This window comes from Bacillus rossius, chromosome 1 (genome assembly GCF_032445375.1).
Source record: "Bacillus rossius redtenbacheri isolate Brsri chromosome 1, Brsri_v3, whole genome shotgun sequence".
Lineage (NCBI taxonomy): Eukaryota > Metazoa > Arthropoda > Insecta > Phasmatodea > Bacillidae > Bacillus > Bacillus rossius.
Window position 1 is genome coordinate 81,281,906 of NC_086330.1, and position 25,935 is coordinate 81,307,840.

The window sequence follows — 25,935 nt, forward strand, 5'->3', positions numbered from 1 at the left end:
CAAAGAAAAATTAAAAATGGCGACCGATCCTTCCCCTACGGTGGACGCAGGCATACTGACTCCCTCCACTTTTTTTTTCAAAGCATAAATATATCGTCAGGTAGTATGACGTCATGTCCGCCATCTTGTCCTCGTCTGCTGGAAGCCATCATCAGTGTATCGTCGGCGAGAGTGCGCTGACGCCATGTTAGTTTAATTCTTATCCGCTAGAGTGCAGTAATCATTTATTATTGCTGTGACACCCGACATCTTGTCATTTGGCTGCCATCTTGAAAATCCATAATTATTTAGCTAGAAATTCGGGAAAAATTCCAAAATGCATTAAATAAATTTGTAATCTATATACTGATCGATTAGGTCGACTAAGGTCCTTGGTACGATCTAGGACGATGCAAAAAAATTAAATATAACATCAATTTAACATAATAGTAACAGGTTCGAGGAATTAAACACCACAAGTTCTTTTACAAACATAATATTTATTACATAATGTCTATTCTACTACAGGATCATTTGCGAAAGCCAGCAATCTTATAATCATTTAGTTCCGCAGCGGTGTGAAATGACTAATTCTTAGCTCCAATCGGTTTATACTAGACAGAGTCCAGCCAGAACCTTTACAGACATAGTCCACCTCTTCTTGACAGAGTTTCTGGATACCGTTTTTAACAGTTTGCTTCACATCGTTAGAACTGTAAATTACTGCAGCCGATGTCTTGAATGCACACTTCTTCACTTTGTCATCGAACGGATATGGCTTTCCATATATACAGTCCAACCACAAGTTATATTTCAAAGGTCCGTTTGTTGCTACATCATCAGTAAGCTGATTGATTATCTTCTGTCTGATATCGTCAAGAAAATTACAAATGTCTTTCGACTCACCTAACGTATTTAAATAATAGTAGTCCTTCAATGTTCCACGAAATGCAGACTGCGCCAAGTAGAAACCATTATCGTTCACTTGTAATGCGCCGAACACAGTCTTAGGTTTATTTTCCTGTTCAGACGTCATACCAATCGGTTGCTGCACATCGGTTTTCTTGCTTGTACGCTCACGAGCCTTCAACCTAAACCGAGGAGTCGAAATTTCTGCAGGTAGTTCAGCAGTAGGCACACGGACTTCACCTTTACAGTTTTTCGCATGTCGACGCAAATTATCAATTCTAGTAAACCATTCATGACACTCATCACATCGAAACTTCATGCGAGATGGATTCTTCGTGCATTTGCTCCGCTCATGTCTTCGTGCATCATGGGAAAATGCGAACGACGTATCACAGTAGCTGCAAGGATTCCGTGGTGATGAAGACGATCCTTTCAGACCCGATCCAGATACAGACGTTGCAACAGTAGTACCATTTCCAGGCATCCTCTTATGCACATCGATGCATCGTTGTTGCGACGAAACCTTTACTTTCTGCCGCACAGCAGGACCTTTGCATGCCTTCATGTGCGTTTTCATATTATCTTTTCTGGCAAACTGCTTATGACATTTCTCACAAACAAACATTTTACGATATAGGTTCTTGGCACATTCGCTCCTCTCGTGTCGTCGAGCATTGCTGCTGTTTGAGAAAATCTTGTCACAGTAACAACACCGATGTTCGTTAGTTGTTGTCGATTCGGCATCCATTGAAGCCTCCATCGAGGGCGAAACGAAGTTCGTCGAGTTTTCCTGCACAGCCAGCACTACCGGCATTAAAGTCTCTTCTGCTGGTGGTATCGCGTCTGATGAAGTCTCCTCCAGTGTTTTCGCCGTGGTTGTCAACGGAATCTGCTCCTTCTCCGTCGTAGATGTCGTCAAGGTTCCCGTAGTCGACGGTACAACCTCCATCGAGTTCGACGTTAAAGACGGTAAAGACGCCATCGAGGTCTCAAGAACAGATAATTGACACGACTTATGCACCAGAAGAAACAAACTAGACGATCCTTACACCGCCGACGTCAGTAACAAACTGAGCGATCTACTGTCTAGGACTCGCTTATATACATGCACCATATGGAATAATACGCTAGTCAAATCAAGAACCATGTACAATAATACTAGAGTCAAATCTACAAAATTAAAAAAGAGGATCATTTGATCTAAAAAAATACGATCTCTCCAATATACGCCAGGCTCCAAGAGCTACAATTCACGTCATCAGATCCATCTACATTTTGCTCCTATGCTTCAATTGACCATTAGCTGCAAGTTCTCCAACAGCTCCATCAGCTCCAACACGTAATGTACGTAATGTACGCGCAATACATGCAATTTACGTACAATAAATGTAATGATTACACAGTACACACAGGAAACGGAACGTACACACAGTACACACAGGAAACGGAAACGTACACACAGTACACACACAGGAAACTGAACGTACACACAGTACACACAGGAAACAGAACGTACACACAGTACACACAGGAAACGGAATGTACACACAGTACACACAGGAAACGGAACGTACACGCAATTTACGCAAAGTACACGCAATGTACGCAATGTACGCAATGTACACAATATATATGCAATGTACACACAATGACTACGCTTCGTTCGCGCAGGACAAGCATTTAATGAAAACGAAGCACGTTTGGACGGAAATTCTATAAAACGAAAGCTCATTTAACGAAAAGGAGGCACATTCTCTCGTTCATTCAACTTGGTAGGATACGATCGTCAATGATAAGTTAGGATATAATCTCTCCAACAGTCTATGAATCCAACAGTTTATATTTCCATTAGCCATCGACTCCAACAGTCATTGACTCCAACAGCCATTGGCTCCAACAGTCATTGCCTCCAACAGTCATTGGCTCCAACGGCCTTTTGGTTCATCAGCTCCAATGATATTTGGTTAGAATGCTACGACTCTAAGAGACTATGAGACTACAATTCTACGAGTGTACAAGACTCCTCCAACTACCTTCAAGTGTACAAAGCTCCAACTACTTCAGCAGCATTATGTTATAAGATTACATGACTGCTTGTTTACATAGCTACAAGTCAACGAGGTTACTTGGCTACGTAGCTACAAGTATACGAGGCTCCAAGCCATCATGACTACGCGACTACGAGCCATGAGGTAACGAGACTACGTGACTACGGGTATTCAAGCTTACGAGACTGCGAGGCTACAGAGATACGAAGCTTCTAGAACATACGTTTACGAGACTGCGAGAATACAGGACTACAAGTGTACACGAGTACTTGACTACTTCTTAGCTTCATCAGCTCCAAATGGCTCCAACAGGTCCAACAGCCTCCAAATGGCTCCAACAGCTCCAACAGCCTCCAAATGCTTAACACAGCTCCAAATGGCTCCAAATGCTCCAAACGACCTCCAAATGCTTGACAGCTCCAAATGTCTCCAAATGCTTAACACAGCTCCAAATGGCTCCAAATGCTCCAAACGGCCTCCAAATGGCTCCAACAGCTCCAACAGCCTCCAAATGCTTAACACAGCTCCAAATGGCTCCAAATGCTCCAAACGGCCTCCAAATGCTTGACAGCTCCAACAGCCTCCAAATGCTTAACACAGCTCCAAATGGCTCCAAATGCTCCAAACGGCCTCCAAATGCTTGACAGCTCCAAAAGGCTCCAAATGCTTCAAAAGGCTCAAATTATCGCATCTGTCTTCGTCGGCATTTTCTCTTTTGCTCACACTGCTCCAACAGCATTATGTTATATGATTCCATGGATACTTTGTTACGTAGCTACAGGTCTACGAGGTTCCAATGCATCATGTTTACGAAGCTTCCAGAACACAGGGTTACGAGACTGCGAGGCTACAGGACTACGAAGCTTCCAGGACACGAGGCTACATGGCTACGAGACTACATGACTCTAACTGATTACAATAGCACCACTCAGTGGTGAGAGTTAGGTTATCTAATGCAAAGCAAATTGATGCAAGTAGTTCTGGCTGTCATCAACAGATGTAGCCACGTGTTGCTTGCAGGTGAATATTAATTAGTTATTTTATGTGGGATGCGGGATGCTCACTAACGATCGCAAAAGAAGGAAGGCTTCGCTAGACACCAAGGAGAAGGAAGTTCGTCCATCCTGTTAGTGCTTCTTAGATTTCTCAGAGATTATTTGACTGAATAATGATATATTTTTTTTAAATTTCCACCTGATAAAAATTTACAAGTGCTGATTTATTGGCAGAATTTCAATAATTAAATGCAACCTTGAATAAAAAATGACATGACTCATTAAGTAAAAAATTCTTCATGCAGAGATCAATTCCTCATCAGTAACCAGAAGCACTCGGAGAAAACCATCAGATGTCTAGTCAGGAATAATCAGGAGGACACGGAGAAAACCATCATAAAATTAGCAAGAATAATCAGCAGCACACGGAGAAAACCAACAAAATATTGACAAGAATAATCAGGAGCACACGGAGAAAACCACCAAAATATTGACAAGAATAATCAGCAGCACACGGAGAAAACCAACAAAATATTGACAAGAATAATCAGGAGCACACGGAGAAAACCACCAAAATATTGACAAGAATAATCAGGAGCACACGGAGAAAACCACCAAAATATTGACAAGAATAATCAGGAGCACACGGAGAAAACCGCCGCAAGTTTTCTTTGATATCATAAAATTTCAGGAAAAAATAGTAATAAAAAATTAAAAAAAATAAAATAAAAAAAATACATAAAATTCTGGCTTGTACTAGAACTCTATCTTTGTTCAACAATGAGAAGTTCACAAGCTAGCAGAATCCGTTTATGTATTTTTTTTATTTTATTTTTTTTAATTTTTTATTACTATTTTTTCCTGAAATTTTATGATATCAAAGAAAACTTGCGGCGGTTTTCTCCGTGTGCTCCTGATTATTCTTGTCAATATTTTGGTGGTTTTCTCCGTGTGCTCCTGATTATTCTTGTCAATATTTTGGTGGTTTTCTCCGTGTGCTCCTGATTATTCTTGTCAATATTTTGTTGGTTTTCTCCGTGTGCTGCTGATTATTCTTGCTAATTTTATGATGGTTTTCTCCGTGTCCTCCTGATTATTCCTGACTAGACATCTGATGGTTTTCTCCGAGTGCTTCTGGTTACTGATGAGGAATTGATCTCTGCATGAAGAATTTTTTACTTAATGAGTCATGTCATTTTTTATTCAAGGTTGCATTTAATTATTGAAATTCTGCCAATAAATCAGCACTTGTAAATTTTTATCAGGTGGAAATTTAAAAAAAATATATCATTATTCAGTCAAATAATCTCTGAGAAATCTAAGAAGCACTAACAGGATGGACGAACTTCCTTCTCCTTGGTGTCTAGCGAAGCCTTCCTTCTTTTGCGATCGTTAGTGAGCATCCCGCATCCCACATAAAATAACTAATTAATATTCACCTGCAAGCAACACGTGGCTACATCTGTTGATGACAGCCAGAACTACTTGCATCAATTTGCTTTGCATTAGATAACCTAACTCTCACCACTGAGTGGTGCTATTGTAATCAGTTAGAGTCATGTAGTCTCGTAGCCATGTAGCCTCGTGTCCTGGAAGCTTCGTAGTCCTGTAGCCTCGCAGTCTCGTAACCCTGTGTTCTGGAAGCTTCGTAAACATGATGCATTGGAACCTCGTAGATCTGTAGCTACGTAACAAAGTATCCATGGAATCATATAACATAATGCTGTTGGAGCAGTGTGAGCAAAAGAGAAAATGCCGACGAAGACAGATGCGATAATTTGAGCCTTTTGAAGCATTTGGAGCCTTTTGGAGCTGTCAAGCATTTGGAGGCCGTTTGGAGCATTTGGAGCCATTTGGAGCTGTGTTAAGCATTTGGAGGCTGTTGGAGCTGTCAAGCATTTGGAGGCCGTTTGGAGCATTTGGAGCCATTTGGAGCTGTGTTAAGCATTTGGAGGCTGTTGGAGCTGTTGGAGCCATTTGGAGGCCGTTTGGAGCATTTGGAGCCATTTGGAGCTGTGTTAAGCATTTGGAGACATTTGGAGCTGTCAAGCATTTGGAGGTCGTTTGGAGCATTTGGAGCCATTTGGAGCTGTGTTAAGCATTTGGAGGCTGTTGGAGCTGTTGGAGCCATTTGGAGGCTGTTGGACCTGTTGGAGCCATTTGGAGCTGATGAAGCTAAGAAGTAGTCAAGTACTCGTGTACACTTGTAGTCCTGTATTCTCGCAGTCTCGTAAACGTATGTTCTAGAAGCTTCGTATCTCTGTAGCCTCGCAGTCTCGTAAGCTTGAATACCCGTAGTCACGTAGTCTCGTTACCTCATGGCTCGTAGTCGCGTAGTCATGATGGCTTGGAGCCTCGTATACTTGTAGCTACGTAGCCAAGTAACCTCGTTGACTTGTAGCTATGTAAACAAGCAGTCATGTAATCTTATAACATAATGCTGCTGAAGTAGTTGGAGCTTTGTACACTTGAAGGTAGTTGGAGGAGTCTTGTACACTCGTAGAATTGTAGTCTCATAGTCTCTTAGAGTCGTAGCATTCTAACCAAATATCATTGGAGCTGATGAACCAAAAGGCCGTTGGAGCCAATGACTGTTGGAGGCAATGACTGTTGGAGCCAATGACTGTTGGAGTCAATGACTGTTGGAGTCGATGGCTAATGGAAATATAAACTGTTGGATTCATAGACTGTTGGAGAGATTATATCCTAACTTATCATTGACGATCGTATCCTACCAAGTTGAATGAACGAGAGAATGTGCCTCCTTTTCGTTAAATGAGCTTTCGTTTTATAGAATTTCCGTCCAAACGTGCTTCGTTTTCATTAAATGCTTGTCCTGCGCGAACGAAGCGTAGTCATTGTGTGTACATTGCATATATATTGTGTACATTGCGTACATTGCGTACATTGCGTGTACTTTGCGTAAATTGCGTGTACGTTCCGTTTCCTGTGTGTACTGTGTGTACATTCCGTTTCCTGTGTGTACTGTGTGTACGTTCTGTTTCCTGTGTGTACTGTGTGTACGTTCAGTTTCCTGTGTGTGTACTGTGTGTACGTTTCCGTTTCCTGTGTGTACTGTGTGTACGTTCCGTTTCCTGTGTGTACTGTGTAATCATTACATTTATTGTACGTAAATTGCATGTATTGCGCGTACATTACGTACATTACGTGTTGGAGCTGATGGAGCTGTTGGAGAACTTGCAGCTAATGGTCAATTGAAGCATAGGAGCATAATGTAGATGGATCTGAAGACGTGAATTGTAGCTCTTGGAGCCTGGCGTATATTGGAGAGATCCAATTTTTTTTCGATCAAATGATCCTCTTTTTTAATTTTGTAGATTTGACTCTAGTATTATTGTACATGGTTCTTGATTTGACTAGCGTATTATTCCATACGGTGCATGTATATAAGCGAGTCCTAGACAGTAGATCGCTCAGTTTGTTACTGACTTCGGCGGTGTAAGGATCGTCTAGTTTGTTTCTTCTGGTTCATAAGTCGTGTCAATTATCTGTTCTTGAGACCTCGATGGCGTCTTTACCGTCTTTAACGTCGAACTCGATGGAGGTTGTACCGTCGACTACGGGAACCTTGACGACATCTACGACGGAGAAGGAGCAGATTCCGTTGACAACCACGGCGACAACACTGGAGGAGACTTCATCAGACGCGATACCACCAGCAGAAGAGACTTTAATGCCGGTAGTGCTGGCTGTGCAGGAAAACTCGACGAACTTCGTTTCGCCCTCGATGGAGGCTTCAATGGATGCCGAATCGACAACAACTAACGAACATCGGTGTTGTTACTGTGACAAGATTTTCTCAAACAGCAGCAATGCTCGACGACACGAGAGGAGCGAATGTGCCAAGAAACAATATCGTAAAATGTTTGTTTGTGAGAAATGTCATAAGCAGTTTGCCAGAAAAGATAATATGAAAACGCACATGAAGGCATGCAAAGGTCCTGCTGTGCGGCAGAAAGTAAAGGTTTCGTCGCAACAACGATGCATCGATGTGCATAAGAGGATGCCTGGAAATGGTACTACTGTTGCAACGTCTGTATCTGGATCGGGTCTGAAAGGATCGTCTTCATCACCACGGTATCCTTGCAGCTACTGTGATACGTCGTTCGCATTTTCCCATGATGCACGAAGACATGAGCGGAGCAGATGCACGAAGAATCCATCTCGCATGAAGTTTCGATGTGATGAGTGTCATGAATGGTTTACTAGAATTGATAATTTGCGTCGACATGCGAAAAACTGTAAAGGTGAAGTCCGTGTGCCTACTGCTGAACTACCTGCAGAAATTTCGACTCCTCGGTTTAGGTTGAAGGCTCGTGAGCGTACAAGCAAGAAAACCGATGTGCAGCAACCGATTGGTATGACGTCTGAACAGGAAAATAAACCTAAGACTGTGTTCGGCGCATTACAAGTGAACGATAATGGTTTCTACTTGGCGCAGTCTGCATTTCGTGGAACATTGAAGGACTACTATTATTTAAATACGTTAGGTGAGTCGAAAGACATTTGTAATTTTCTTGACGATATCAGACAGAAGATAATCAATCAGCTTACTGATGATGTAGCAACAAACGGACCTTTGAAATATAACTTGTGGTTGGACTGTATATATGGAAAGCCATATCCGTTCGATGACAAAGTGAAGAAGTGTGCATTCAAGACATCGGCTGCAGTAATTTACAGTTCTAACGATGTGAAGCAAACTGTTAAAAACGGTATCCAGAAACTCTGTCAAGAAGAGGTGGACTATGTCTGTAAAGGTTCTGGCTGGACTCTGTCTAGTATAACCCGATTGGAGCTAAGAATTAGTCATTTCACACCGCTGCGGAACTAAATGATTATAAGATTGCTGGCTTTCGCAAATGATCCTGTAGTAGAATAGACATTATGTAATAAATATTATGTTTGTAAAAGAACTTGTGGTGTTTAATTCCTCGAACCTGTTACTATTATGTTAAATTGATGTTATATTTAATTTTTTTGCATCGTCCTAGATCGTACCAAGGACCTTAGTCGACCTAATCGATCAGTATATAGATTACAAATTTATTTAATGCATTTTGGAATTTTTCCCGAATTTCTAGCTAAATAATTATGGATTTTCAAGATGGCAGCCAAATGACAAGATGTCGGGTGTCACAGCAATAATAAATGATTACTGCACTCTAGCGGATAAGAATTAAACTAACATGGCGTCAGCGCACTCTCGCCGACGATACACTGATGATGGCTTCCAGCAGACGAGGACAAGATGGCGGACATGACGTCATACTACCTGACGATATATTTATGCTTTGAAAAAAAAAGTGGAGGGAGTCAGTATGCCTGCGTCCACCGTAGGGGAAGGATCGGTCGCCATTTTTAATTTTTCTTTGCCCTCACCGGGTTCGAACCGAGGACTCCAAACTCCGTGTCGTTAATGTATGATTTTTAAAAAAAATTTATTAAAATTTTATTATTTAAATTTTTTTATAATTTTAAAAAAAATTTTCGTTAAAATCGGATAATGAATAAAAAAGTTAAAGATGGTGGCCGTAACGGAAATTGCAACGGTGACGTCATAATTCAAAATGGCGGATAACACAATGCCGGAATGTTCGAGAAAACGAAATGATGTCATCCAAGATGGTGGATCCAAGATGGCCGTCGGGGTCAAGGTCAAAGGTCAAGGTCACATCCTGATAGAGGCTTAACTGAGGCTTGAGTTAAGGATGCTTAAGCCTCTATCAGGACATTTCTAGCCGTTGGGATTTTTGAGGAATAAAACGGGAAATTTTCCCTCGAAATGGGAATTTTTCCCTCGAAAACGGGAAATTTTTTCTTAAAACGGGAATTTTTGAGTCATTTTGAGTCATTTTTGAGGAATTTTGAGGAATTTTTGCCGCCGTGACGTCACAAATCCAAGATGGCGGACACCGGCACCGGCACCACGCGCCAGCGCCAGATCTAGTTCCGTCATTCCTATACTACTGTGCTGCCTTTTCGTAGTCGGTGCTTCCAAATGTGCTGCCTTTTCGTAGTCGGTGCTTCCAAATGTGCTGCCTTTTCGTAGTCGGTGCTTCCAAATGTGCTGCCTTTTCGTTGTCGGTGCTTCCAAATGTGCTGCCTTTTCGTTGGTGGTGCTGTCTTTTCGTTGTTGGTGCTTCCTTTTTTGTTGATTGCACGTAGTACAAAATGTAGTGATTTAATATTTACTAGTTTATCACCTCTTGGTGTTACTAAAATATTTTACAAGGTTACTTGGTCCTTTAGAATGTATAAAAATGTCACGATGGATTACGAAGGTCATGTGGTCCTGAAATGACTAGCCTATACGTCTGATAATGACATGACTCGGTCTCATGGACTGAAGGCAATTGATCTATATGTGTGGCTTTGTACATGAACGGCTTATATGTTATTCAGATTATTGAAAAATTAGACTTTCATAATAGGCTAATCGGCACTGATTTAATTCGTTGGCCCGGTATATTGACTTGAGTTGATTTTCGTAGAGTGAATGATTAATAAACTCCGCGAAAGGTAATGGAAAACAGAACCTAACATTTATTTAATAATTAGTTACAACTGTCTCTGGTCAAGAATCGAACCGTGGACAGGGATCCATCGATTCAATTTGTGAATTAATTGATTTTTTTTTTCCGGAGACTATTGGAATTTTTCCCGCATTTCTAGCTAAATAATTACACTATTTCAAGATGTCGCCCAAATTTCAGGATGGCGGGGGCACCTCGGTAATAAATGATTACTGCAATGTAGCGGGTTAGAATAAAATTAACCAGATGGAAATGTACTCTATAATACGAGTACACGCACAAGATGGTGTACTCCAGCAGGTAGTCGCTCCTGGTAGCATGTACTGAACATAAAATGTCGGATCCATGATGGTCGACTAGGACAAAGTCAAATTTCAAGGACAAAATAAAATTTCAAGGTCAAAGTCAAATTTCAAGGTCAAGGTCAAATTTCAAGGTCAAGGTCAAATTTCAAGGTCAAGGTCAAAGTTCAAGGTCAAGGTCAAATTTCAAGGTCAAGGTCAAATTCAAATTTCAAGGTCAAGGTCAAATTTCAAGGCCAGGGTCAAATTTCAAGGTCAGGGTCAAATTTCAAGGTCAAGGTCAAATTTCAAGGTCAAGGTCAAGGTCAAATTTCAAGGTCAAGGCCAAATATCAAGGTCAAGGTCAAATTTCAAGGTCAAGGTCAAATTTCAAGGTCAAGGTCAAATTTCAAGGTCAGGGTCAAATTTCAAGGTCAGGGTCAAATTTCAAGGTCAGGGTCAAATTTCAAGGTCAATGTCAAAGTTCAAGGTCAAGGTCAAAGTTCAAGGTCAAGGTCAAAGGTGTGGTGCCCAGATAATTATACTACATGATATCGGCACATTCCAGCAGATGAAAACAAGATGGTGGTCTCCAGTGGATGAAGACAAGATGGCGGACATGATGTCATATCAGTTGACGATATATACCTTGGTATTGGTGGTGATAGATCAGTCTAGGTAGCTTTCATGGAGGAAGGATCGACTGTTTACTCTCGTCGGGAATCGAACCAAGGACGTACATCGATATAATCAAACAGAATTCAAATATGTTAATTTTTTGATGAATTTTGGAATTTTTTTCATTAAAATCGGATAATAAATAAAGATTTTCAAGATGGCGTCCAAATTTCAAGATGGCGACCGTAACGAAAATTGCAACGGTGACGTCATCATCCAATATGGCGGAAAACACATCACCGGAATTTTCGAGAACACAATGACGTCATCCAAAATGGCGGATCCAAGATGACGGATCCAAAATGGCCGCCGTGATCTACTTGTCCCGTTACATTATGTCCCGTTACGATGTGTCCCGTTACACTGTGCCCCGTTACGCTTATCCAATATGGTCGCCGTGACGTCACAATCCAAGATGGCCGCCGTGACGTCACAATCCAAGATGGCGGTCGGCTCCCGGCTCCACCGCCTGAGGCCTGATCCAGTAGCCCCATTTACATACTACTGATAATGTATGTATAAATTCTACAAATACCTTTTTGACCTAACTAATGTGATGTCATCGTTAATGTTGTATGTTCGATATATAGTGTTTATAACATAAAGATAAAATTTAAAACACTATCTAAAAATAACTAACTGTACACGTTTTTGTATATGATGATTAGTAGGTTTTTTTTTTTTGTAAATAAATATCAAAAATGTATTCAACCATTTGGAAAAACTACAACAGTGGAAGAAAATAAAACTCTTTACCTTTTTGTTTATTATGACTCATTGACAATTTTATCCACTCCAACAACAACAAAATTCAGGTTTTGCTTTAAAAATGGTGTTACAAGTTTACTGCAGAGGAATTTAATTGTCTGTCAAATTTAAAAAAAAAAAAAAAAAAGTAGCCTGATGTGCTTGAACTTCGACAATATGGTACAGCATCGTCGAGCGTGGTCACAACTAAGTTGGGTGACCATGATATTTAGTTATACAAACTTTTTTTTCCGACTTTTCCGGTGGATTTTCCCAAACTTTTATTTCATATAAACACTCTTCTGTTAAGATGCAATGTTCTGTAAAAATTTCAATCCAAACCATCGTATACTTTCCGAGTTTTGCGGCCAAATACATACGGAAGCTAAATTTTTATATATATAGATTAAGGAACTCAGATGAATTGTCATTTGATTTTATAGACTGTGTATAAATCTTTGGACTGAAAGTATTTAAGTTTGGATGTGTTTATTTTTAACTTGTTTAAACGATCGTTGTAATTTTTTTTTTGAACACAGGAAAAGAATGTTGTATGTAGTCCAACATGTAATTGACTTTATTTTTAGATTGGTTTTTGTAGGAATTATATGTAAACTAAATATAATAAAAAATAAGTTGAAAAAAAGTGGCTAGGATACCTGGTTCTCACCCAGGTAGCTCGGGTTCGATTCCCGGTACCGGAAATCTCTATCTTTCGTATTTTCTCTATGTCTGCTTTCATACAGAACTTTTTCAAAACTAGTTAGTTGTAAAGTGCCTAAGGCGCGCGTAGAAAAAATATGAATGTTAAAACACCATAATTTAATTTAGAGAAAATGTTGATTAAGAATTCTAATTCTTTTATTGTTAAAATGGAAATTATTGCTTTATATTATTCATGTGATCACGTTGGCATTCATTTGGTGGCCCCAGTATTTTCACACGGCCAACAGTATGTGAATTTGTCACGATAAAGAGCTGCAAGTCAAGTGAATGTGGTATGTATACTGAATCGAATACACAACAAGGAAGATTATTCAATGATAAGAGTTCTTCAATAAAATCAGGTTCTTCAATAAAAACAATTTTGTAAAAAAAAATTATTTTATATATATTATATATTATCTATATATTATATATATATTATATATATATTATTTTATATATATACTCTTATCATTGAATAATCTTCCTTGTTGTGTATTCGATTCAGTATACATACCACATTCACTTGACTTGCAGCTCTTTATCGTGACAAATTCACATACTGTTGGCCGTGTGAAAATACTGGGGTCACCAAATGAATGCCAACGTGATCAAATGAATAATATAAGTTATAATTCATTGCATTTAAAGGTCATCTTAAGCAATACTTCTCATTTAATACATGCTAGAAGCGTGTTCAAAATTGTAGCTTTGGTCCATTTCTCCACCTCTTGCCCCCCCTTCCTCACGCACGCACCAACACACGTACGACGCACAGCGTTACAGAGTCAGTGAGTCAGTGAGTCAGTGATGAACGTAATTATGTAATAAATATTAGGTAAAATTTTCTGTATTTTGTATACAAAACTGATTTTCCTCAACTAGCGCGAACTAAATATAATAATAAAAAATAAGATGGGTACTGTAGTGGTATAAATTAAGCTTTCCTACCCTATCATTCTCTCTTTTCTTACGGAATTTTTCCATGATAAGTAAAATCTATCATTCTCAATAAATTATTAATCAGCGTCGCATTTTTAGAGTGTTTTTTTTTTGTGTGGATGTGGGAAATACCTGAGACGCAAAATGTATTGGAACTATTTTTTATAATATTTTCTAATGGAAATGTCGGAAATGATGCTTACTAAAATTAGATAGCTTGATTCATCCATATTTATAATATGAAGTTGTACAGAGCGTTAAGTCAAACACAATTTCAAAATGTTCAGGTAAATTACTTATTCTCTTCCTACCTTAAAATATCCAGTTCGACATTATTTTGTGATCTGCGCTACAAAAGTTAAACTATTCCAAAGTTGAAAGGTAAATGGAAATAATTGCTGCTCAACATTAGTAACTGTTTCGCTATATAACTACAATCTTTGAAATAACGTTAGCCATATTTATTATAAATATTTTGCTATCAGCAAAATTATTCTTCCTTCCGGTACCGGGAATCGAACCCGAGCCTCCTGGGTGAGAGTCAGGTATCCTAGCCACTAGACCATACCGGAGTAATGAATAAGTTGTAACTTACAATTTGTAACATAATGCCACATTGTTAATAAATTAATAATTTAATGACGTATTTACAAATCATTATTTTAAAACTAATCCATGAAATAAAAATAAACATGGATGTTCAGCGACAACATTGGGCGAATGTACCAATTTCCGACCAATTCTGATTTTTTAAACAAAAAAATTCTGTGATAAATTAAACCTTAACTTTTCAACACAATAGTATAGTAAAGTTGGTGTTTATTTAATTTTATTATTTTAATAATATAAATCATATTAAAGTTTCACTTTAATTTTTTAGAAGTTGTTTACTTAAACATCAATAACCGACCACCGAGCTCCAGTTAAAAACCATTTATGTATACATATATAATATATACGTTTCTGTATTTATGGCCCAGTTATAATTATTCCATACACAGTACTTGAAACCATAATTAAATTAATCCCACCATAAAATAGCAAAAAATCTGGAACTCTAAAGAGCTTAAACAAACTAAAATAATAACCAGATAAAAAATTTAAAAATCTATTTATTTAACAATTTTAAATTTCTGACAGCAGTCTAGACTCCACATTAAATAAACAACTTGCATAATCAGGTCGAAGTCTGCTTAATCATTTTCTTCTTTATTATATAGAATTGAATAATATGTTTTTTTTGATATTTTCATTTTTATTTTTTTTTCCTCCAAGACACGCCAAAACAACAATGATCAAATGAAAATGCTATTAAAATGCTTAACAGTATACATAATTATAGCCTGTATCTAAATAATTATGAGAATTTTCCAAGTCTCTAGTGTTATAGCTAGAGACATGCAAAATTCGCGTTATTGTTTGTAGACAGTCTAAAGTTTATACCATTATGCTGTTACGAGACTCTAGAAGAATCCCGCCAGCCAGCCCAAGCGCTTGTCTGGGAGAGGGGCGTGGTACATTATCATAACACGCCTAATCGGATTAGCAACGGCGCCTTGATTACAAACCCCCCTCCCCCTTCCCTTCTCAACGCTTCACCCAGAGCTCTCTCCACTGCTGTAGAGGGTGCGGCGCGTTCTCTTGCAGACAAGGAAACAATTGCTAGGATGCCGTATGTAGAGGATAGCATTTTTGCGCCTTTAGTCATATATAAAATATAAGATAATTTAAAAGGGCAATATTTGTTTTTGGATATTAATATCATTAGATTATTCAGTTAAATTTCTATCTCCATGTTTTGATATTTCGAAATTGTTTATATTTTTTGGAATATCAAACAAACAACAAATTGGTATTGTGTTAAAATAATCCTTGGTGTTATAAATAAACTGTAGTGGTTTATAAAAAAATAACTTCTCATATTTGTTTGGAACACAAAATAATAACATTACAGAACATATTATCCTAAGAAGTTAGTTGAATTCTAAGACTGGTAATAGCTGGAAGTCAATTCCCGTTGTGAATTAGAAAGAATTATTGAAGTTATTTTACCAGCTAAAATAATATTTCTACTACGAATAAACTAGAAGAGGTATAAGTGATTTAAAAGGCTGACAAGAATATTATTACAGAAAATCAATTTTTCAAGAAAATGTAAGAAACTATTGGTTTCATAAGATTTTACCTACATTGATATTAAGTGAATTTCACCGAGTATAACATTGCCGTTCAATGACAATAATCTGATTTCTTCGATTTTACTGCTAACTTTCTGTTTTAGCAGAAGAATTTGGTAAAGTCGAATCAAGGAATCAAATAAGGGTAATCCGGAGGCAAACTGAGAAAAGAGAATCGACCAGAGTATTCCAGTTTCATTCCGAGGTCCCAAACCACGAAAGAAGGATGTGAGATTGCAGCAGCCGATTTTGCAGACCAGCTCGTCCAGGTAGGTCGACCCACATTTGTTGACCTTTTCAATTCGTTTGCAGATGCCGGAAAAGCACCTTCGGTTTGTCATAACCGATTATCGCAAGTACATCGAGTGAGATACAGCATGCATACAAGATGTTTTCATTTCTTCTAAGCAAGTAAGACGTATCTAACAGTTTTTTTTTGTTTAGGTAAAAACCATTTAAAGAAATTAAAAATCTCTTTAAAATAATAAATATAAAATTGCTGATTTTGATTTTTAGACTGCTGAAGATCAATTCATACTACTTGGGATGTCTATTTAAAGATAGTCATTTTATTTCGTTCATCTGAATAAATGTTATATGAGAGCACCATGAACTCAGATTTGTTTTGATAGTTTTGCTAAGCTGTAATATAATAGTTTAATGTATTTGAATGCTTTGAATTTTGAATGTACACTATATATATATATATATATATATATATATATATATATATATATATATGTTGCAGATTGTTTGAATTCGAGAAATACTACTTTTGTTTTGATTGAATTTGTATACTAAACCTAGTGGTCCAATTCGCCGCTGAGTGAAGCCGAGATTAAAATGAGAGTCACACACAGTCAAGCCATTTCGTAAATTTAAGTAACTGTTAGTTAATTTGTTAACTGAGATTCATTTAAAGAACTGAGATCTGTGAGAATGATGAGATTCATTTTGTGTTATTGTCAAATTATATTTTAATGTTAAGTTTTGAATAGAGTTAATAATTTTGACCTTCGGAATATAATTTGTTACAATATTAGGAACGTTCATGAGTGTCATTTTTCAGATAATTATAGCATCATTTAAAGTCTGCTTTAATTTGTTTATTTCAGTTAGTTATTCACACACAACAATGGCGCCCTTGTATGCTTGAAGTTGTGAAGGCGCTTATAAAACTGCGCAAACAGGAGTTGTTGTTTGACAATAAAGACACATTTCTCCTTGTATTCAACAACGGTTCGGATATAGAGTATTTCGTAAACTACACATAGTTGTTACAAAATAATACACTTAAAATTCAGAATAAGTATAATGAACGATCAAATTATTTCGCGGAAAAAAAAATTACACGCACCTACTCATTTCTACTGCATTAGAATATATTCGGTTCGGATACCGCTTAAAAAATCAAATAATTGAAAGATCTCCCAGTGTTTGCTGGGGCTCCGTCTGCAAAGCGACGCGCCGAGGCGGGACAGGGCAGCTCCCGGGCCGCCGAGGACCGACGCAGAAGTCGAGGACTGGTCCCGCGAGGTCGCAGCTACGGCGCGGCGGGTCCGTTGCGTAACCGGGGTCCGCTCGCTGACGTCACCGCGGCTCAGATGGACGCTCGATGTTGCCTGACCCCGGCGTGACCCCGGCCACACAGACCATCGAGGCGATGCCCCGACGCGACGGCCCGAATCTCGCAGCTTCCCGGCCGGCGGCCCGCTGGACCACTCACTCCCTGCGCGTGTTTGAGTTCCTTCGACACTTGTACAACTGAGCTGCCTGCTCCATTATCCTGCCCCATAACTACTAGACAGTGGCGGTCCCAGACACGGCGGGGCTCTGGCGCATTCACATTTGCGAGGCCCTAATAGTTTGGAGAGAGGTCTTATCGGGGAAAGCCTGGAATAGCCCCAGAGAGAGAGAGAGAGAGAGGGGGGGGGGGGGGGGGGAAAAAAGAGCCTTCTGAGGCCCTACTCCGGAAAATATTCAAAAACAACTTTTATAATCCAACCTTTAACTTAAATTTTGACAGTGGCTTTCTTTATTTATCTTAAGGAATGCCGATATTACAGCTGCGTCAATAATATAAGAGTCACTCTTTCTAATAAAAACCTGCAAAGTCCTCGTTACCGTGTGGCACTAGTACGGGTTCCACACACTTGAACATAAAAAATTCCCTGTTTGTTCAGGCCGGGTCGATGCGGTGTGATACGTTCTCGACTCAGTAATTCAATCTCACCAATATACGCTAGGCTTTAAAGCTCCAACAGCTTCAAAGCTCCAACAGCTCCAAAAACTCAAATTCGCGCCATCAGGTCTATCTACATTTGGCTCCAATGCTCCATTTGCCCATTGGCTTCAAGTGCTCCAAGAGCTCCAACACGTTATGTTCACGCAATTGACACGCAATGTACACGCAGTACACACAGTACACACAGGAAACAGAATGAACGCACAGTACACACAGTACACACAGGAAACGGAATGAACACACAGTACACACAGTACACACAGTAAACGGAACGAACACGCAATGTTCACGCAATTGACGCGCAATACACGCATTGTACACGTAATTACGCAATTACCACACAACATTCACGCAATTCAAGCGTTTAATGAAAACGAAGCACATTTGGAAGCACAATCACAAAAAGAAAGCACAATCGCAAAAAGGAAGCACATTCGGAAGCACAATTACAAAAAGGAAGAACATTTGGAAGCACAATCACAAAAAGGAATCACATTCGGAAGCACAATCACAAAAAGGAAGCACATTTGGAAGCACAATCATCGAAAAGGAAGCACATTTGGAAGCACAGTCACAAACAGGAAGCAAATTTTTTATTTTTTGCTTTTACTAGTTTCGCACCAAGGACGGGAATCAGCCTAATTAATCAGTAAATTAATAAGTAATTTTTTTGTGAATTTTGAACTTTTTTCATTAAAATCGGATAATAAATAAAGATTTTAATATGGCACCTTTAACGATAATATATACAAGTGGTGACATAATTCATTATGTCGGGTGTGTCATAAGACGTTTTTATTACATTTTATTGAGAATATTTTTAATATATTAATAAATTACTGGTTTACTCTCTCCGGGAATCGAACCGAGGAGCAAATCGTTTAAGTAACTAAACATTTGAAGTAGGCAAATTTAAAATATTTTTTGGAATTTATTCGGAATTTCTAGCATTAAAATTGTGGATATTCAAGATGGTGGCCGTAAGGAAACATGCAACATTAATAGAATCCAATATGGCGGTCGTAACGAAAAGTGTAACGATGACATCGTACTCAACCAAGATGGCGGGCGTAACGAAAGATGCAACATTTATATAATCCAATATGGCGACCGTAACGATTTGTGCAATGGTGGTTTTAAGTAATATTGATTAAATTTTAATTAATATATATTTTTATAATTTTTAATAAATTTTCCTCGTTTTCTAACATAAGAATTATGGATTTTCAAGATGGCGGACTAGACGTTATACTAGATGACGATATATATCTTGACATAAGTGGTGGGAGGTCAGTCTACCGGCGGCTTCCGTAGAGGAAGGACCTGACGTCAATTTTATTTTATTTTTGACCTCGTCGGGTTCGAACCGAGGACTCCGTTCTCCATGGTGTAAGTGTACGTTTATTTTTTTTTAAATAATTTTTTATAAAATTTGTATTAATAAATTTGATTATTTAATTTTTTTATGAATTTAAAATTTTTTCCCGATTTTATAATAAAATTACGGATTTTCAAGATGGCGGCCATAACGTGAATTGCAACAGTGACGACTTAATCCAAGATGGCGGTCATGGCATCCTAATTCCTAGAAACGGCTTATCGGAGGCTTTAGACATGGATTCTTAAGCCGTTTTTAGGACATTGTGTTCTTTCTAAGGCAAAAAGTATTTTGAGGTTTTCGAAATCCTAATTTTTGAATTGTGGAATTTTTGTGATTTTTTGGTGGAATTTTTTTTCCAAAAAAATCGAAATTTTGACGAATTTTGGGCAAATTTTGGACAAATTTTGAAGGTCATAGGTCAAGGTCTAAGTTCAAGGTGAAGGTCATTCAATATGGCCGCCGTGACGTCACAAATCCAATATGACCGCCGTACACTCGCTCCTTGCGTCTGCGCCTGTCCCCGGACATACATTTGTATACTACTAATCGGAGCTTCGCCAGCTAACTTCTTCCACCGAACTCAAGAAAGAGCACTCGGTATTGTCTCATGTGACGAGGGTCGCAGGTTCGACTCCAGCAGCTCCGCGTCTTCCTCACCGTCTCCCTCAACAACCCACTCCACCCACTCCTCATCGTTATCTGACGTAATCTCCTCATAATTAGCGTAACACATTTTGCAGGCTTCTACTCTCACGCGGAAGATAACTGAGAATGACACTCCACATAACGGAAAAAAAAGCTCCCCCCCTCGCTACTAACCAAATCGCATCGGGGAGCCTAAGGGGTCACAACCCTCTCAACGCCACATGTCGGCAGCTGCGCTGCAGTGTCATTCCTTCTCCCCAAACACTGACGCCTGGAGGGCGCATCGTTCGGCACACCCTATACCCTAACCCTCGCAGCTGCGGCGTCCAGAGAGCGTCAGACGCCTGGAACGACAAGCCACGCAAAAAGTGACCCCATGTTGATATTCATAAAGTAACATCCCAAACCCTGAGTTGTTTATGTACGTGGTTTGAATACACAGATTTTAATTTTAATGGCAATTTTGTTTATTGTAATTTTATTCAACATTTTCGATTTCCCCCTGAAAACAAAAACAAAACTCTTGTTTCTGCAGCATGAAATAATTTGGCATCTTATAACTTCAAAATTAGATCAGCTGTGTTCGTCATGACACGCATTTTTTACGGATACGTAGGCTAATTTATCTAGTAATCTATAGCGAGATTATTCTTAGTCTTCAATACACTATACAGTCAACAATATTTCTGTTTCTCTCAGTCATTATATTTATTTGACATTTTTAAAACAGGTATTCTTTTACTCGTATAGAAAATTTCACAAAAGAGACTGCATTGCTTTTAACATTATAGAAGACCTAATGTTCAACAACGAGCATGTTCTGTTCAACGAATTTAGATGACCAACAGAGATTGGTATCCTTTGAAAGGCAGGTCACTTGCTATTTCAAACAAGACTCGATGTGGAAGAAGAAATATTGTAAGACATCGATCGCACGTAATAACTTATGACGCTTGCAGTTCATTTCTTTTGTTGCACGTTTGACATAAATCATGTTGTGGAATGTTAGCTACCACGACATATCAAGCATGTATTTTGAACTACAAACAGCCAGCACAATTTAAATATGTGAAAACAAGCTATTAATGGAAATCAACTTTTACAGTAAAACGGTTTTTAAATTTCTACAATTATTTCATATTATATTTTAAATTCATAACTGGAAATGATGTCTATATTTATGTACTGAACTTTAAAGAGCACAAGTCACTAAGCTGAAAATTTTTTTTTATACATTCTCACATTTTTATGTTTTTAATTTCATGAAAAAAAATTTGCTTTGAAAAAAAAAATCATTAAAAAAAATTAATCTGAAACTTTTTCTCTTATGCACTTAGTACCAATATCAAGTTTTATGAAGTACCTACCGCAACTGTCTCATGAATAATTTGTTATTGTAAGGTTTTCGTAGTTATTTGTATCTATAAATTAATTAAATATCACTTATTTTAATCGTTTTAGTCTAAGAAAAGTCAGAAATGGGCCTCAGCTTTGCCACTAGTAAGTGAAATGGCAATAATGGAACTGTGATTCGCAGGCATGTGCAGAAGCAATGACTTGCCTACACGCACGTGGTAGTGAGGTGCATCGTGGGGCTACGCTGTGCTACCGGCCTGGTCTCGCTCTACCTCTGCACCAAGGTCTGTCCCCGGAGGAGCTCCTGCGCTCGGCCCGCTCACAGACAATTGACCCTAATTCCCCTGTCTACGATCCCCCTCCCCTCCCTGCTCCTGGTGGATCTTCCAGCTGCGGCGCACGTGTGAGGCGGATGCTGCGTGGACCACGTCTCCCGCGGCTCCGCGCAGCCGGCTCTCAGCTGCCACCAGGGATGTTAGACGTACCAACTTGTTGGTACATATACCATTTTTCAGGGTCTTGTACCATGTACCAAGTAGAAATTGTGCTGGTATACAGAAATACCAACTTTGAACATCGACCATGTGCGATGCGCCATGCATTAACAATTAACATTAGGCGTGGACGAATAATTCGAATAGTTGCGTTTCAATAATTTCATCTGTATACTTTTAATAAAACGGCATTTAAAGAGAAATTTTTAAGTGCTAATTAATTGAAAGTATTCATACTAGGTGCTTACGTTTTTATGGCCATCTTATAATTTCAGAAGCTAGTTCTCTAGAAATTGATCACTGCGCCATGCCGCTATGCTGTTATACATTTATATTTTTACTAACAATTTTATAACTTTACTTTAAATAAGATGACCTCAATATTTATTAATATATGTGTTTATTTTGTTGAATGATTAAAATTATAATCACATTTATATATAACTACAATATATTATGCGATTGATACCTTAAGGAGTTTCTTATGAATATTGGTATCGAAACTATTGAGTTCAGATAAAAATTTTTGTGCCTATTGAATAAAAAATAAGTTACCAACCTTATTGTACTTCATTTGTTGACAAGTGTGTAACCTTTTATGTTTCCATAGTATATATTGTATTAAAGCAGTTTATATAAATATAATTATATATATATAAATATATGTGTATATTTATAAATATCATTGCATATATGTATATATAATATATATGTATATATAATCTATGAAACAAAATCTACAGGATCTTTGTCAGTGTAAGATCTTGGAGTGTACCAGTTTTATTTTTCAGATACCAGCTTTTAGTGACATCTGTACCAGGTTCTTTGAGGCACTGTCTAACATCCCTGGCTGCCACACGCACCGCCAGGAACTTCCCATAGTCATCATTCCCTCTCGAGTCCAACACGCCAAACTTCATCCTTTTGCATTCTTTAAAAAATATATATATGTTTATGTTTTTACAAGGAGTTGTTTTGGAATACCAAAGATGAGGTTGGGAAGGGCAGGTTTTCAAAGAAGCGCTGGAGAGAGGAGAAGAATGGATCAGAATGATGGATGAGTCGAGAGAAAAATTCGTGGATTCATTTCGTAGTATGCTAACATTCAAATAATTATAGCTTTGTGCTGTTTCTGCCATTGGTTCACTATTGATCTGGAGGACTGTGGGCCAGTTAGAGACCTTCAAACATCACGGGCTACCCAGTCGAGACGACTCGCAAGTCAGCAGCCAATTAACAGGGTGTGGTATTTGCCAGAGTAAGCAGAGGATCGTGGAGGCTATCCCAGTGGTCACTGACCCCGCGAATTTTTCCGGTCTCTTAAGGGTAAGTTATGGTAGATAGACTTTGCTGACGTGGCAGCAGGCTGGAAGCAGTTGAGGATGATGCTGATGATATGGAAACTAATCTTGACAAAACATTATTTTAGTGTTACAAGTAAAATAATGAATATCCAAAATATAATTTCTGTGAGGTTTTTAATATGTATGCTGTAAAGCCATGATCGGAAGACGACGAAACTTGCTTGTTTGTATAATGCATAAGTTAGATACGCCATTAAAACAAGGTTTTTGCACCAAGGGGATTTATGTGCAAGCGTGTGATCAACAGTGAATTAATTTTCTTAGGTCCCAAAAGTTATTGTCGCTTATGGACCTCTCTTTGTAGTTTCGCATCGCGTACGAAGCCGGAGTCTGCTCCCTGGCCGACACGGGTGAACGGCGAAGCTTACGCCAACAAAAGCCGTACCTACGAAGAAATGATCAAAACGGGGTTACGAGGTCACGTGCCGGACCTGTCGTTGCGGCTCCTTGAGCGAGTAACACCGAGTGATGTGCTACCCAAGGAGTTTAGAAGTAAACATATATTTTACTCCAAGGTTAAACACGATTAATTGCAGATGATGTGTAAACATCTTACCTCTCGGTATACGGCATTTGGTAGGAGTTTTTCTCGTGAAAATGGAACGGAAACGTGACACAAAGATGGCAAATCAACGTGTAGCAACATAAACACTTATATAGTCACTTTTGTAAACATTAGGGTACAAACCAAACTTACTGGTGTGTCAAATTAAACTTTATGATAGTGAAACTACTATGGAATGTATTTGGTCAACTAAAATATAATAGTATAAAGTTAACTCAGTTTTAAAACACCTAAGAAAACAGGCCTTATAATTATTATAATACACATTCTCCTTACAGTATGTCAACGGGCTCGGTAGCACAGCGATTGAGCACGGTTTAAAGGATATGTTTCGAATCTCTTATGTAGAGATTTTTTTTATTTTTTAATAATATAATAATATTATATAGGTACTAAAAATGTTTAATCAGTGAAATAATGTAAGGTTTGATTTTAGTAATTATTTACAGACTGATTTCAGTCGTTTAGGCAAACAAATATACAAACATATACTTATTGTTATAATATGTGTTTTAAAATATTTCAGGTTAATATGTTAGTAATGTCATAGAATAGAGGAAACTTTATAATATTAACTGTTTGATAAACATTAACAAGAAGGACAGTACTTTAATAAAATTCCTTGTTGAATACATATCAGTTTAAAAACCAATTTAGGATTTTTAAAAAGACTTTTTTCTGTTTTATCGTGACGATTTCTAATAGTTTAAAATTTGCCTTTTGTTTTTGCTGCCATCTGCTGGTGATGGTAGCAAGCAACGTTTACGATTCAGGTAGCGAATTCTAGTGGGGGCGCAGAAATTATGTAATTTACGTCTAGAAATGTTGCTATATAATTGAAAAACGAATATTTTATTGCTCAGTACATTTATCACACTCGAATTTATTTTAAATAATTTAACTGAAATTTCGTATCCGAGCATTGAATTATAAGAATTATGAACAACATAAGAACACGCGAATTTGCTCGTAACCTAGGTTAGATGTTTATATATCACTGGCGAGTACTGGAAGATTCGCTCCAATTTTTATTTCCTTTTGAATCTGCCACTAGCAATTCTAACATTACAAACCACACAACATTAAACCAAAATAATTTTTTTTTTACCCGAACGTTATCAGGAACTATAATTTCTTCAGAATTCCTAGGATTCCTCGGGTTCTCGTTAATACATTTTTACGTTATAATAAACTATATTCTAATTTGTATTTACGTGTTTTGATATACATGACAAAAATTAAGGATTTTCATAAGATGTTATCTATCTATACTATTATAAAACTGTGTGTCTGTTTGTTAGTTCGAGCTTCACGCAAAAACTACTGGACCAATTTTCATGAATTTTGTTTTTTATTTAAAAGTTTATTTTTGTCTTAAAAACTGGTAAGTATTTCATCTTGCTAAGATGACGGGAGCCGGAGATATTACATAAAAACTAGATTTTTGCATAGATAATTTCTATACTTCTCTTTGGCGAGACCCGTCCGCTTAGTGAAGCTCACGGCGGCTAGCGAACTGACGGCGCTAATAACACTTTAGTTTTGCATTTCCTTAATAGATGGCGCTGCCTGAAATTTTAAGCGCTTTATTGCTTCGTGCGTCCGTCAAGTCTTTAAAACTAATAGATCGATTTATATGAAACTTTTTTTTTTTAATTTTATGATTATACTTAAAATGTTATACATATTTTATCTCTCTAGAAAACGAGAGCAGCTTGCAAGAAATGAAAGATCAGATTGTATTGAAACAAACATGGCGTCAAAGAGATATTTAAAATTTAGGTTCTATAAAGAATAACGAACGAAGCGATATCTTTTTGACACAATTTATTAGCTTCACTCGTAACTAACTATGTCATCAAATATT

The 25,935-nt window shown here is 38.0% G+C and overlaps 1 long non-coding RNA gene and 1 other non-coding gene across 2 annotated transcripts in view; one reads left to right on the plus strand and one right to left on the minus strand.

Moving 5' to 3' along the window:
- The window catches only part of LOC134529254 (uncharacterized), a 132,477-nt gene extending 110,030 nt beyond the window's left edge, over nucleotides 1-22,447 (plus strand). Inside the window, exons 3-4 of the long non-coding RNA XR_010074513.1 lie at nucleotides 16,123-16,287; nucleotides 21,827-22,447. This is a non-coding gene — a long non-coding RNA (uncharacterized LOC134529254). The remainder of the gene's footprint in view (nucleotides 1-16,122; nucleotides 16,288-21,826) is intronic.
- Trnae-cuc (transfer RNA glutamic acid (anticodon CUC)) lies at nucleotides 14,342-14,413 on the minus strand. Its single transcript has one exon. It is a non-coding gene; the product is annotated as a tRNA-Glu (tRNA).
- Nucleotides 22,448-25,935: the final 3,488 nt, after the last annotated feature.